Genomic DNA, 15,296 nt, shown 5'->3' with positions numbered 1-15,296 from the left:
GGTCTTTCTCACCACAGTTGTAGCATTTGACATTTGAGTAATCTCCTCTGTCAGACTTTCCTCCTTTGCCTTCAGATTTTCTGAAACTCTTCTTATCAGAACTTGCAACTTTCCTGGAAAACTTCTTTCCCTTCCTAAATTTCCTGTATACAATCCTTGTGATTCCTTTCACCATAAGAGCACACAGCTTCATCATCTCTTCATAGCATCCATCTCAGGCAAGCTTTCAGTTTCTGAGTCATCATCACTATCAGAATTTGATGTCTCAGTATCAGACTTTGTGATGAGTACTTTTTTCTTGCCTTTCCTTGAGATAGCTGCTTTGGGGGATTCTTCCTCAGCCTTAAGAGCAACTGTCCTTGATTTTCCTCCTTTCCTCTTACTTCTTTGTTCCATCTCAAGTTTATGAGACTTGAGTATCCCATAAATTTCATCAAGAGTTGTTTCTTCAAGATTATAGTTGTCTCTTATAATTGTGACCTTCAAATCCCAACTTTCAGGAAGAGTTAACGGGAATTTAAGGTTCGAATTTTCAAGATCATACTCCTTATTAACTAGTGACAAATCATTCAAGAGTTTGACAAATCTGTCATATAAATCAGTCAATGACTCATTAGGCTTTGAGTCAAAGTGTTCATACTCTTGAGTGAGTATAGTCTTCATGTTCTTCTCAATCGAATCGGTTCCCTGGCATCTTGTCTTCAAGGCATCCCATATCTCCTCCGCAGTCTTGCAGTTAATTACCCTGTTTGACATTACATTATCAATGGCACTATGTAGCAAGTGTCGTATCTTAGCATCCTTAGCAATTTATGCGATATCTTCAGCAGTGTAATCACTCTTCTCCTTTGGTACATACTTTGCTGCTTCACCTGCAACTGCAACTGCAACAGCGAGTTTGGTTGGCTTGTGAGGTCCTTCATTGATTCTGTCAAGATATTCTGGATCTGTAGCTTCCAGAAACATAGTCATCCTCACCTTCCATATGGGATATTCAGATGGTTTCAGTATGGGAACTCTAATAGCCTTATATCGATTATGAATTTGAGTCTTTGGAGGTTCTTCAGTTTTGGTGGGCTTGGTTGGAGTTTCTGCTTCAGACATGATCGTTTTTGGATCTTAAACTGTTTGTGTGTTAACAGATCTGCTCTGATACCACTTGTTAGGTCACACACACTGTAGAAGGGGGTTGAATACGGTGTTTAGCAAAATCAAATCGAATTAAAGAACACAAGTAATAGAAAACAAACTTTATTAGCTTTGTTACAATATGGAATTGTCCTCTCTCAGTGATGAACAAATTATCACGAGAGCTGCTAAGGTTATAATGAATATTATTCTCGATAATGATAACACATATGGTGTAAACCCTATGTGTGTATTTATATACTACACAGTTACAAGATAAGTTCTAATTGATATGGAATATAATTATGCTTCCTAAAATATATCAATCAGATATCTTTTCTTCCAAGTATTCTATTCTTCATAGAATTCTTTCTTCATGCACATCTCTTCTTACGTTTGTCTTGATCTTCTTTCCTTTCAATCAACCTTTCCTTAACTGTTCGTCCTCCTGTACTTAAGTCCTGATATCCATCTTCTGATAATTATCTCCTGATAATTTAAGTACTGATATCCTTAAGTTCTGACTTCGGTATAAGTGCTGATATCCGGTTAAGTACTGATTTGTCCTGTTTAAATAAGATCTGAAAACTAAACACAAATCATATCAGACATGACATTATCAAATATATCTAACACACTGGAAAGCTAATGCCCAAATGGGAAGGACCATAAAAAGTCAAAGAAGTCCTGAGGCCAGGAACCTACAAGCTCCTGAACATGGATGGCTCAGAAGTTCTAAATACCTGGCATGGACTAAGGCTGAGAAAATTCTACCAGTAGAAGAACAAACAAAACAACCAAAAAACTTGTAGCCAATATGGCAAATAACCAATTTGTTTCAACTTATATTTCGTATGAATGATTAAAACATCTCCTCTTTACTTTTATCAAAGCTAACCACTAGTCCGGACAAGCCATCAGTTAGGACTAGTGCAACCATTTAACTTAGAATTAATTTTCAAATTGAAAAAGCTAACCACTAGTTCGGACAAGCTATTAGTCAGGACTAGTGCAACCATTTTACTTAGAATTAATTTTCTAAGTGAAGAAGCTAACCACTAGTCCGGACAAGATACTAGTCAGGACTAGTACAACCATTTTACTTAGAATTAATTTTCTAAGTGAAAAAGACAACCACTAGTCCGGACAAGCTATTAGTCAGGACTAGTGCAACCATTTAACTTATAATTAATTTTCTAATTGAAAAATCTAACCACTAGTCTAGACAAGCTATTAGTCAGGACTAGTGCAACCAGTTTACTTAGAATTAATTTTCTAAGTGAAGAAACTAACCACTAGTCCGGACAAGCTACTAGTCAGGACTAGTACAACCATTTTACTTAGAATTAATTTTCAAAGTGAAAAAGACAACCACTAGTCCGGACAAGCTATTAGTCAGGACTAGTGCAACCATTTTACTTAGAATTAATTTTCTAAGTGAAAAAGCTAACCACTAGTCCAGACAAGCCACTAGTCAGGACTAGTGCAACCATTTTAGAATTAATTTTCTAATTGAAAAAACTAACCACTAGTCCGGACAAGCTATTAGTCAGGACTAGTGCAACAATTTTATTTAGAATTAATTTTCTAATTGAAAAAGCTAACCACTAGTCCGGACAAGCTATTAGTCAGGACTAGTGCAACCATTTTACTTAGAATTAATTTTCTAAGTGAAGAAGCTAACCACTAGTCCGGACAAGCTATTAGTCAGGATTAGTGCAACCATTTTACTTAGAATTAATTTTCTAAGTGAAAAAGATAACCACTAGTCCGGACAAGCAATTAGTCAGGACTAGTGCAACCATTTTACTTAGAATTAATTTTCTAAGTGAAGAAGCTAACCACTAGTTTGGAGAAGCTATTAGTCAGGACTAGTGCAACCATTTTACTTAGAATTAATTTTTTAAGTGAAAAAAATAACCACTAGTCCGGACAAGCTATTAGTCAGGACTAGTGCAAACATTGTACTTAGAATTAACTTTCCAAGTGAAAAACCTAACTACTAGTCCGGACAAGCTATTAGTCAGGACTAGTACAAAAAATTTTACTTTGGAAAAATATTCTAAGACAAAAACAAACTACAACAACAAAGCAAAATAACAACAATAAAAGCAAACATTAAAAAAGTTACCGGACTCGAACAAGCTCGGAGCAAAATACCAATATTACAAAAATCAAAGTATCAAAAGACTCAGAGCAATGTCAAAGTTACAACACAAAGAAAAATCAAGGCTCCGGGACATTAGGAGGCAGGAAGCTGGGACAAGGACCATCAAACGGCTCCGGCTCCCCTAGTCCTTGGCCTTAATAAACTCGTTAACAAAGTTGTCCCAGTCGGCCTCCGGATTGATCTTAATATGTCTCTCCGCAACCAACCAACAATGAGTAATTTCCGGAGCACCAACATTGGCCATGGCCTTATCATAATCCTCGGACCTTTTGAACTCTTCAATGACTTCAACTTCCAGCCTCACAGCGGACATCTGCCTCCGGAGCTCAGCTAGTTCGGACTTAAGATTAGAAACCTCCTTCTCGGAATTCTCAGCCCGGGTAGTGACATTACTGAGGTGTTTGTTCAATCCGGACAGAGAAGTGTCCTTTACAATGATCTGGTCCCGGAGCTGACTAATCTCAGTGTCCTTTTCAGCAATAGAAGTTTGGGCACCTTTAAGCTCATTATAAGCCAGATAAGCAGATCCGGCCATACAGCCACCAAGCTGCAGAAAATATATTACTTAGAAAACTATTCTAAGGCAAACGAATAGAAGAAACAAGAAAATGAACAAAACATACCTGACCCCAGAGCCGGGAGTATTCCTTCATAGTGGCATCGAATCTGGCTAGGTTCATCTTTTTCCAGTTAGCTTCCGGAAGAATCCCGGCCATGAAACGAGCAACTTTAACTTCCAGCTCCGGACTGCCTGGAACTGGACCATCATCCTCCAAACCTTTTTCCTTACCAGCTCCGGACCCAGAACCAGCTTCAAAATTCTCAGTCCGGGGAGGTTTTGTTCCCAGTGTCCGGAGCCTCTTCTTCTTCCGTCTGGACTCAACATCCGGCACTTCCCCAATAGGCCCAAGATCCTCAAGGTTCTCAAACTCAGCACCAATTTCAAGCTCAACATCCCTCTCCAGAGCCCTTTCAATAACATCAGCCTCCGGTCTCGATACAACATTGCTCTGAGACCCTTCTTCCACCGAAGCATTCGATCCGGACCCCCCAGCAGTAGCTTTCTTCGACAGCTTAAAAGCTTTGCCCAAACCCTTCAGTGAATCACTATAGGCCGAAGACGACATGTCCGGATTATTGTGCGGCAAACCTGCAAAAGAACAAAACAAGAAACACAAGTCAGAAACTACAAATAACTACAACATAAGAAAGAATACTAGAACCACGGACAGTCCGGACAGAAAACAAATAAACAGTTCAGAGATAGGAAATAAATAACTTACACCTTATCCTATGCATAGTCCTATACATCATAAAGGTATCCCGGGTCATTTGAAAACCTAAGCATTCACAAAAGGCAAAAATCATCTGGATGGCCTCTCCCCGGAGAACATCCCTTCGGAACCTAGTTCGGACTCCTTCAGCAGCAATATACGGAAGATAAAACAAGTCCAAGCCCCTCAGCATGATAAGCTCACCATTCTAATGCTTCAAGGAAGACTACTGAATCACTGGCCTATAAGAACCCCCGTAACCGCACTCAGCAGCCCGGAACCGAAGCTCATAAAGAGGAGTTTGACTGGACCGGACCAAGTGAAAAATATGATGCCACAATTTGAAAGTCGGCTGAACTTTGAACTGGTTGTAGGAAGCAATAAACCAGGTCATCCATTTTATGCCATTATGAGTTATCTGCATCGGAGAGATCTTGTATACATACTTGCACAGGTGCTTCAGGAACAGGTGCCAGTGCGGGTTCCACCCGGATAAGAGATGTTCCAACCACACCGGAACAAACCCATCAGCCGGCCTGTGATATATTCTCTCTCCGGGCTCAGGCCACCTCCACTTTATCCTAGGATCAAGCTGGAAAGCAGCCCGGACTGAAGAATCCTGCGCTGCATGGTCCAAAGCAGCATACTCTTCCTTCAACTCATATGGCTCCTTAACCACTATGCTACCCACGAACTTCCTATCAAACTCTTCCTCATTGTAAGGCCCCGGAGCCGCGTTTGGCTGCCTAGCGTACCCGGACCTAATACTCCTGTAGTAGAAGTTATTCTCTATTTCATCACTCTTGGTGATGAAATAACCCGGGGTCTCAATCCATAAGCCCCCGGGGTGCAAGGCACCTTCCTAGAGGAAATACGAGCTACAGAAAGCTTAGTTAGGGCCTCAGAATCAGAGGTGGAAGCCTTCTTCCCCATCTCAACCCGCTCAGAATCACTAGAAGACTCAAGATCTGAACCAGACGGCCCCGAATAGCAGGTTATATAAGCCTTGGCACGAGCTTTAGTCCAGACCATAAACCTAAAACAAGTGATAAAGGTTAGTCTAAATCCTACAGTTTACTTATCTTGGAAGCTACATGGTCCGGACTATCCTATGTTCAATTTTATTCTCAAAAAACAAACAATCCGGAGAAAAAGCTCAAAATCAAAAACAAAAATACAAAACTAAATCAACACTCCAGACTACACACCTACCCTATTACTCCGAACCCAGAGGCCACAATAATACAAAAACAGCAACCAATTACAAATTCGAAAAACAACATCATTGGTCCGGACTACTTAACCAAGTCTGAACCCAAACAAAAAACCCTAATCCCAGAAACACAATTAACCTAAATCAAAAACCAAAACATGACCACAAACATATATATATACATATACATACAGAAAAACAACCGAAACAAAACACAAGAACACAGGACCACTACAACAAAACCATGTAAATCAAGAAAGAATCAGAGTAAAGACAGAAACGAAGAAAAAGAACAACACTTACAAGATTGATATAACGGAGTGACTGGGGACGACCGAACAGCAACCACAGACCAAGCTACAGCGACAGGCAGCGACGGCAAGAACAACAGAGAAAAACCTCCAGAGAAAAAGAGAAAAAGAGAAGAATTCAAGAAGCAATAAAAAGAAAACAAAGAAGGCAGCACCTCCTTTTATAGGGGGTGAAAAACTAAACATCCACGCCATGTGGCACGATCCTGACCGTCCATCATAAGCGGTCATTATTGAAGAGTCATTATTACAGCACGTTTTTTGAAAAAAGACAACTGTAATAATTCAAATAATTGGGGGGGAAATCCCCAAAACCATTTCAATTTCCAAGCCCGGACTCCTTCACACAAAGAACTCTGGACTGGGAGGCAAGAAAAACTCAACTCCTTACAAAGAGAACCACCTTAGTCCTGATTCGCTGAACTCAACGCAATCCGGACTGGGGGGCAAGAAAAGCTCAACTCCTGCTAAAGACAACCACCTTAGTCCGGATTCGCTGAACTCAACGCAATCCGGACTGGGGGGCAAAAAAAACTCAACTCCTGCTAAAGACAACAACCTTAGTCCTGATTCGCTGAACTCAGCACAGTCCGGACTGGGGGCAACAACCCAAATTTTTCCACAAACAACAATCAAAAGATCATATTCTTCAAACAAGCCCAAATCTACTCCCCCATCCAGAAAATCTGCATAAGGGAGTGGGGGGCACATGATAGCACATATGGCACATCATAGCACTCATAGCTCCTACAGGGTGTTTACCCCGGACTCCTAACTCCATGCAGCTCCCAGAAGGACTAGTCCTAGACTCCTAACTCTATATAGCTCCTAGAAAGACTAGTCCTAAACTCCAAACTCTATACAGCTCGTGGAAGGGCCAGTCCGGGACTTCTAACTCTACGCAGCTCCTGGAAGGACTAGTCCTGCACGCTACCAGTCCTGACTGTCCCAGTCCCGCAAACCCAACCTTGATAAATCCCAGCACGTGAGACATTGGCCGAAGCACATGATGGGGACAACTGTCACACATCAATCATGAGAATAATCAGGGCACATATCAGAGGATCCTCAGAACATTCCTCAGCCAGTCCCGCACTGACACGTGTAAAGCATCCACTCCCGCCAGGTGTCCTCCGCTTCCAGAACCAATGGCTGCGATTTAAAGGTACCAACCCCAAAACCCTACCCTTGGGTTATAAATAGCCTAAGAAGGTAAGGTTTTGGGGTTAATCACTCTCTTACACTCATATACTCACACGACAACCCTTCATTCATATCTATCTTCATCTTCCTCAAAAACGAGTTCTTACTCTCACACCGGAGGCGCCGCGGGACCAAAACCCTCATTTCGGTGTTGTTTTGTAGAAACCCCACCACAACTACATCTCCACATCGGCGAAGGATCCAGGCACGGCGTCGAATGAGCGGTCCCGCCACCAGGAGTTAACAACGGGAACACTTGAATTTTCGAGATTACTTTTTAACAGAAGTTACTGGAAATGAAAGTTATCACACGGAAATTATATGGCTCCCTCTCTTTTTTTTTCTTTTTTTTTGACGTTTAATTTTTCTTCACTCAAAATATTTTAACCTTATAATTATATTATTAATATTATTCTTTAATCTTTTTCCAACATAAATAACTTGTTCTGATATTAATAAAAAATTCTTAATACAATTATTTTTACCATCCGTCAAAACATTATAAACTACTTGAAGAAAAAAGTATATTCATAAGTTCATACAAATTCTCTTAGAATCTATGATGAAATTTTCACGAAATGAGAATAATTAAAAAAATATATTTGGATAGAGAAATGTGTTCGACTGGTTAGGCCTTCATGTCTTTCATTTTCAATTCCCGGACTTCGAATAATTTATTTTTCGAGTTTCGGAGTTCAATTTCTCACCCCCAATATTTTGTTGTGGAGCACTAACAAATCCATCCCCTCGCGATTAGACCAATTAATTGTTCCTTGTAAATAGGCCAATTAATCTTCCTCCTAATCATTAGCGATTCCATGTTTAAAATCTGATTAATCTTTGTATATTTTTAATAAACGAATACGTTAAAGATTAAAATAAAATTCTATTTTATTTTTAATATATCCTATTAATGTCACATAAATTTACAACTGCTCGTTAATCGAAATATCGAATGCAGCATACAAATCACAAAAATAATTTAAAATTACAATTAAGTTTTTTTTTGTTAAAAAAGGAGACAAATAAATAAAAAGAAAAATGAAAAAGGATAAGAGAGTGAGGCTCAGATCTGCAAAAGTGGAGGGACAATGAAGGGATATGATTCCGCCATGGCTGCAACAATCGATGTTGCCAAGCCAAGATACGGGTCAAATTCCCCCAAGCTCCATCTGGGGTTCGCTACAACTAGAATACATGACAAATCATCATCATAGCCTCTTTGTGATTGGTATTAGATATATTGATCTTTAGACAGCCAGAAAGAAGAGATCCATACAGACATGCATGCATAATTAGAAGGAGGAATAAAGTTGAATATTGTGATTTGTGAAGCAGAAGAAGAGTAGTATGATTATCTGTATATTCCCCACAAACAGACAGAAAGACAGACAGAACCTTAAGATCTGAAGTCTGGCGCTCAGACAGCATCAACAACAACAACAACAACCAAGATGGGAAGTTGAGTGACTGTGAGAAGGGCGGTTGATTTGGAGCAGTGTAAGAAATCATAAGCTGGGCAGAGAGGGGGCAACCACCCTTGAGAACCAATTTCATCCTCTCCACCGCCTCATTCCTTCTAAGAGCAAACCCCATCTTTTGGATTTCACTTTTCCCCACCCCCCATTACCTATGTACCTTGCTCACTTTTTCGTTTCTCGTGCCAAGAATTTTATTTTATGTTATTTTAAATTTTATTATTTTCACAAACCAATTATTTCGTCCAATTCGGACACAAACCAGGGTTCCCAAATTTTTTTCTACAAAATATTAATGTTCAAAAAGGTAAACAAATCAATTTTTTCAACTTGATAGAAATACATTTATAGATCTGAAAAAAATTACATTGTATTCAAACAAAGTACAGCTGACATCATCATAATCCTTCAAGAACTTACGTCATCAAATTTCATGTATTAAGTTATCATTAATTTGATGATGTCAATATCAACTTATAATCTTCTCCTCATTTAATTTATTTTCTTTCAAATCTATCTCTTCATGTATACATCCACTAATTCTATCTTACTTATTTCTCATTCACTTTTTTCCTCATTTTTATATTCTTAAATTACTAATTTTTCAATAATTCTCATTTTTTCACTAATTTTATCTTATTCAAAATTAATTTTATTTACACAAATATTCATCATTATATTTTTATATTTAATAAAAAGTTAATAATCAATATTTGTAGTTTGGATAATATTATTTTTTAAATTTCTAAATTTATAATTTTATTTTATTCTCATTATTATATTTTAAAAATATTGTATTAATATATATTCAAATGAAATTATTTTAAAATAAAATTTCAGAAAATAATTAAAATATAACCGGACATCTACCCGGAACTAATCTAGTTGATATAACAAAATCTAGAAATTTTTCATAAATTCTGATTTGAGATTAATAGAAAGAAATGAAATTGACTACTCTTGAGATATTTCATTAATATTATAAAATTCGAAAATAATTCACATTCTCAATATTTGAGCAATTTTCGGATTTTAAATACTTGGCGCTTGGCAGAGAGGACTGTTTTTCCCTAAACTTTAGGTACACTATGATTTTCTTGAAAGCCAAATTTCGCACAATCAAAATTAAATCCAAGCCGATTAAAAATGTTACATGTTTTTGAAATCCATTCTTAAGTGATACTCTCTCGTTTCTCCCAAATGTTTACATATGGGTTGAGTACGAAATTTTAACAAAAATGATAAAGTAGTGAAAGAAAGTTAAAAAAACGAGTAAAGTAGTGAGGCTGATTAATATTATATATATAAAATGGGTATAGTAGAGAAAAATGGTGGATATAATTATTTTTAAAATTATAAAATTTTTATTATTTTAAAAAAAATTAAAATGTAAACAGTTGGGCGCCGTATCCGGTAACACGATCTCGAGCAAACGAACGTTTATTTTTTTTGGTCTGGAGTGTCAGTGTACTTCCTTGTTTTTATGAAAATGAATTAAAAAATATATCTTCGTGATAATGGGACGACTACCAATTAAGAACTTCCTAATACTCGCGCGTATCTTATTACCTCCTTAAATAATTATTATTTTTGTCGAGAGATACATATTTGTCAAGGAAAAAATCAAATTAAGAGGACAAGGCTTCTTTTATTTAAGGCTTCTTTTATTTGTTTCCAAGTTGGACGGTTTACTATATCCGTGAGAGTTGGTTTTTCTCTCCGTATCTGGAATTTCAGATTTGTGTGAGTTATTTTGTGATGGCACGTTATCAAAATATTAGTGAGCAGTTAGCAAATCTAAATGTGGAGGATGAGGAGAACGAAGATTTGGTTTTTGAAGAAGATGTAGAGGAAGAGGTTAACAAATATGATCTATGTCTTGTGGGAAGGTTTTTGACGGAGAAAAACATCAACACTAGAGCTATGAAAATAAAGATAGCGGATATTTGGAAACCCACGATGGGTATCAACATCAAAAAATTTGAACAAGGGATATATTTGTTTCAGTTCTATCACAAGGAGGATAAGACATGGTTGATCAATGGTGGGCCTTGGAATTTTGACAACGCAATGCTTGTGGTGGAATCGATCCCGACAGGAGAGGACCCTCTGAAAGTTCCACTATGGTGGTTGAATATTTGGATTCAGATTCATGGTCTACCGAATGGGTTTATGCACTAGTACAAAAATGACTTTTAGTCACGGTCAAAATAGGCCTTTAACGTCGATTTTTCAGCATGGTATATGCAGGGGACGCTAAAGGTATATTCTTTTTGTGTCGGGTAATTAGGCGACACTAAAAGTTTTTAGCGTCGGTTAGATGACCGACTCAAAATTGCCATTAACCGACGCTCTTGCTTGGACAATTGCGTCGGTCTCATAAAGTGCCGACGCTGGAAGTTGTAATTAAATGCGTCGGTTTATCAAAAAACCGACGCTGAATGTTAATATTAAAGGCGTCGGTTGTTAAAATTGCCGACGCTATATGTTTATGTTAAAGGCGTCGGTCGTTGAAAAATCCGACGCTATACGTGTATGTTATAGGCGTCGGTTGTTCAATAAAACCAACGCCTAAAGTACTGTAAAAAAATAAATATTCTTTTCGTTTTTATTGATATCCTGAACCTGCTTTTTACAAATACCAACATTCCCACAAATATAACTGAATAATCAAATTAACTAGGAATCAATTTAGCTAGGAATCAAATTAACTTGTAATCAATTAAGTTTGCGAAGGAAACAAAAGTAATATATAAAAAAATGAAGGTTGATGATCACTACTCCGTAGAGGCGATCCAAGTTCCTCTTCTTTGATCCTCCAGCTGAAATATAACTTGTCTTGAGGTCTTCACCAGGAGCAAGCAGTTCCAAGTTTTCGTGATTCAGTCTATGTTCTTGAAGCTGTGAAAAATAGGGTCTATGTTTTTGAAGCTCTGAAAATTACGGCACATAAAAAACCATTGTTAGGTCAATTTATCTTTAAGTAATGTGTTAAAAAAAGTAAAGAGTCATTTTGTGTGTTGCATACCATTCCCTTAAAGGACCTGTTTTCTACACATTCTTCTGATTGTTCTGATTCTGGTTTCGCACGATCCAGGGCCTAAGGCAAAACATAAAAGTGTCATTTCGAAATGATGTGGATACAGAAAAAACTAGGAAAAGGAGGAGTTTAAGATGTAAAAGACGAAGATATGCATAGTGTCAGGAACATCAATAGAATATAGAGGGATACCAATATTATAAAAAGCAATTTAAGATCTGCACTAAACCAAAAAAGAAAAATCAAAGCATAACCTGAATCAAACGGTCCACACGACGTCTCATCCTTGTATGCATAAAACCTTCAGCACCCTGTTTGGAAGATCATTATATGATTACCATAAACTGAAGTCTGAATTTGTACATTTTTAAAATTAAAACAAAAACACATCTACCATATGTGATATGACTATACGAAAATGCAAAGATTGAAATATTTTACGTATGAACAATCTCTCTTTAGTAACTAGAATAAACGGTGGTCAAGTTGCTATTTCGTACACATGAAGCTCTCTACATTTTGCAGTAGATCAAAGTTATACACTTATATTCCCATTTATGGTAGTCAGCACATCCAGAAGGCACTTCAATACCTATGAGTGCGAGAAATATGATTGAAAGCAAAATTAGCAAGGCATTTACCCATTTAAATGTAATACGGTCTGTAACACCTTATTGTTTAAATAGAAAGAAGTATAGCTTTCCAGGTATTTCATCATGTTTCTCTAGTCTTGGTCTGATTCTCCTAAATTTATACTTAGTTTATAACAGCGAACCACCCACCATTATCTAAGCACTTCTTGTCCTTCAAGACCGCAATAGTAGAATTCTTATGATTGCATATGTAGAAATTTTGTTGAATAAATTAATTAAGCTTACAACACTAATGTAAGAGCAGAGAAACCTAACCTTAACATGATAGCTGACTTAAGCATGAAATGTCAATAAAATCCAAACAGTTCTATCTAGTTTTTTGCCTTCTACATGTCGTGGGAGAATAACTGCAGCAGTCAAGGTACAATATAAAAACCAGTAAAGAGTTAAAAAGACCAAGACCCCCAAGAATTAGGGTATTACCAAAGGTAAAAAATCCCGCATTTACAGACAATGATTCAGCGGTAGCATTGTCCAGTTCAGCAGGAGGAGTAGAAGACCATGTACAGGAAAGTATTCCAAGCTCATTGATTGATACTTATGAAGTCCTTAAAAACTTGAAAGCATATCTGGTGACAGGGTTTAACAAAAAGTACTGATATTCCTAACAATAGTACAATGTGACAGGGGAGGATAGCGAAATCAGTTTGATTATACAGACTAGTTCCCCAGACTACAACAATATGACCAGGTAAGCCCAACCTAAGACTGTGACATGAAATTCATAACATAGACTCAAGATAAGATAACAAACTAAATGGCAGACCTGCATCCTTGACATGTCACTTGGAATACTGTAAAAAACAATGACAGTAAATCAAATATTTTGATGTTTTTACTGAAGGTTTGCAAAAAGGGACAGGTGAAATGTTATGTGATTAACATATGCTATGTGATAGGATTCTTATTTATAGTTCCAGTACCTGTAGGAAAGATGTCGCAAGCACTGTATCTATCGAATCTTCGAATTTCATAGGATAAATCACAGTAACCTTCTCTTCCTGTCAAATTCAACTGCAAGATCTTACTTAATTGTTAATAGAAGTACTTCCTCAGACACTGTATGAAGCAATGTAGAAATAAAAGATTCAGGGACTGGTAATTTGAATTACATAAACTGCAGTTTCTTACAGCCTTTAACATCAAAGAAAATGTATAGTAAACGTTAACAGAAGTCTGAAAACATCAAAATACAAAAACGTTCTTCTCCATTTAAAAATAACACCAAAAATGCAAAAATAAAGAATAGAATAAACAGTAGTCTTATGTCGAATATTAGAAATCACTAGAATTATGAGCAGGCTGGAGATGGAGAAGATTGAAAATATTAGACAACACAACAAAGACCTGCATTAGTCATGCAAAAAATAACAGATATTTATTGAGCACATATCGTGCATTGACAATTGATGTCACTGGACAAGAGTACTATATTAGAGCAAGAAAATCACCCGGGGAATTAGGAAAAAGCACTCTTTTGGCCGATGAACAAGTGCAATGAGCTTATCTTTGTCCATGTCAAGAGTCCTGGAGGCAAGACGCTCTAGAATCATTCTTAACGGAGCACCTAGTACCAAATCCCTCACAGCTGCAACCTTCACCAAGATATCATATCTCTTCTCTACTTAAATTAAACAAGAAATGAAAAAAAACATGTTTGAGTTTGATTATAGACTAAAGGTCACAAGTACAACCACAACAAGATCGTAAAGGAACTACTTGAACCTTTATCTTGAGGAAGTTTTGACAAATTTAGTTCAAGTGTGAGATTAAAACCCTCATTTGGAGGAACAAAAGATTCAACCACGTCACCATAAGCTTCTTTTATAGCTTCTGTGGCACCACAAGGAAGCCTCTTGTCAAATTCAGTTTCTGCAGACGGTGTTGGAAATGATACCGATAGGGTCAGACCGGGAGAGAGGGAGGAGATTACCGATTACAGTGAAGCAGGGCTAACACAGGAGAAGATACGAATTCAATTAGGTAAATATGCTGTGAAAATGAACAAAAAAGTAATATGAGCGTGTATATACGTATATATAGGGGAGTGCCAGAGAGGGAGAGTGCGAGAGAGAGGGAGAGTGCGGGGGAGAGAGACCTGAGAAGGAGTGCGGAAGTTTCAAGCTCTTCAATCGGGAACTATCACAGAGAAGATGTAGATGTAGGGCACTGTGGAGAGAAACTAATTTGGGGATGAACTACTAACTATAGGATGGATTGTAAACCACATGATGTAATGAGTATGTTTTTTTAATTTAATGTTTTTTAAATTAATAAAAGCTGCCATATAGATTTATAAGGTAAAAAATTGATGGTTTGATTTTAATAATAATATATTTTAATTGTATTAAATACCCAATCAAAAAAATTGTATTAAAAAAATATATTTTGTGAAAAAAAGTTCATATTAAAAATATAAATAATATAAATTGAAGATGTGTGACATGGAATAGATTTTGGAAAATAAAACTAGAGATTAGTGTTTGAAAATTAATTAAAAAGTTGAAGTAGCCAACTAATTTGAAACAATTTTTTTTCATAAAAGTGGACATTTATTTTTGAAACGGAGTAAACAAAATTTAATATTGTGTGAATATCAACAACATAGAAATATTATTACTTTTATTTTATATAACATTTCGATATAAAAAACAAAAAAAAAAATATTTTTGGAAGTCTTTTAACTTTAGCAATTATATTATAACTCAAATTAAAAAAGATTGTGAGATACATATGATAAATAGATAAATATGTGATTAAAAAATAATTATACAAAAATAAAAAAAATTAAAAGAACACCTTCAGTGTTGTGACATCCCTGGTCCA

General features: G+C 36.7%; 1 long non-coding RNA gene across 1 annotated transcript; it reads right to left on the bottom strand.

Annotated features, from left to right (window-relative positions):
- Nucleotides 1-11,459: 11,459 nt before the first annotated feature.
- Nucleotides 11,460-14,618, bottom strand: LOC141705806 (uncharacterized). The gene is made up of 5 exons (XR_012568483.1): nucleotides 14,196-14,618; nucleotides 13,922-14,091; nucleotides 12,072-13,471; nucleotides 11,806-11,877; nucleotides 11,460-11,710 (listed from the first exon to the last, which is right to left on the bottom strand). It is a non-coding gene; the product is annotated as an uncharacterized LOC141705806 (long non-coding RNA).
- Between the last annotated feature and the right edge of the window lie 678 nt (nucleotides 14,619-15,296).

This window comes from Apium graveolens, chromosome 2 (assembly GCF_009905375.1).
Source record: "Apium graveolens cultivar Ventura chromosome 2, ASM990537v1, whole genome shotgun sequence".
Taxonomy (NCBI): domain Eukaryota; kingdom Viridiplantae; phylum Streptophyta; class Magnoliopsida; order Apiales; family Apiaceae; genus Apium; species Apium graveolens.
The sequence above is the reverse complement of the archived record's forward strand: the minus strand, read 5'-3'. Positions and strand labels throughout refer to the sequence as shown.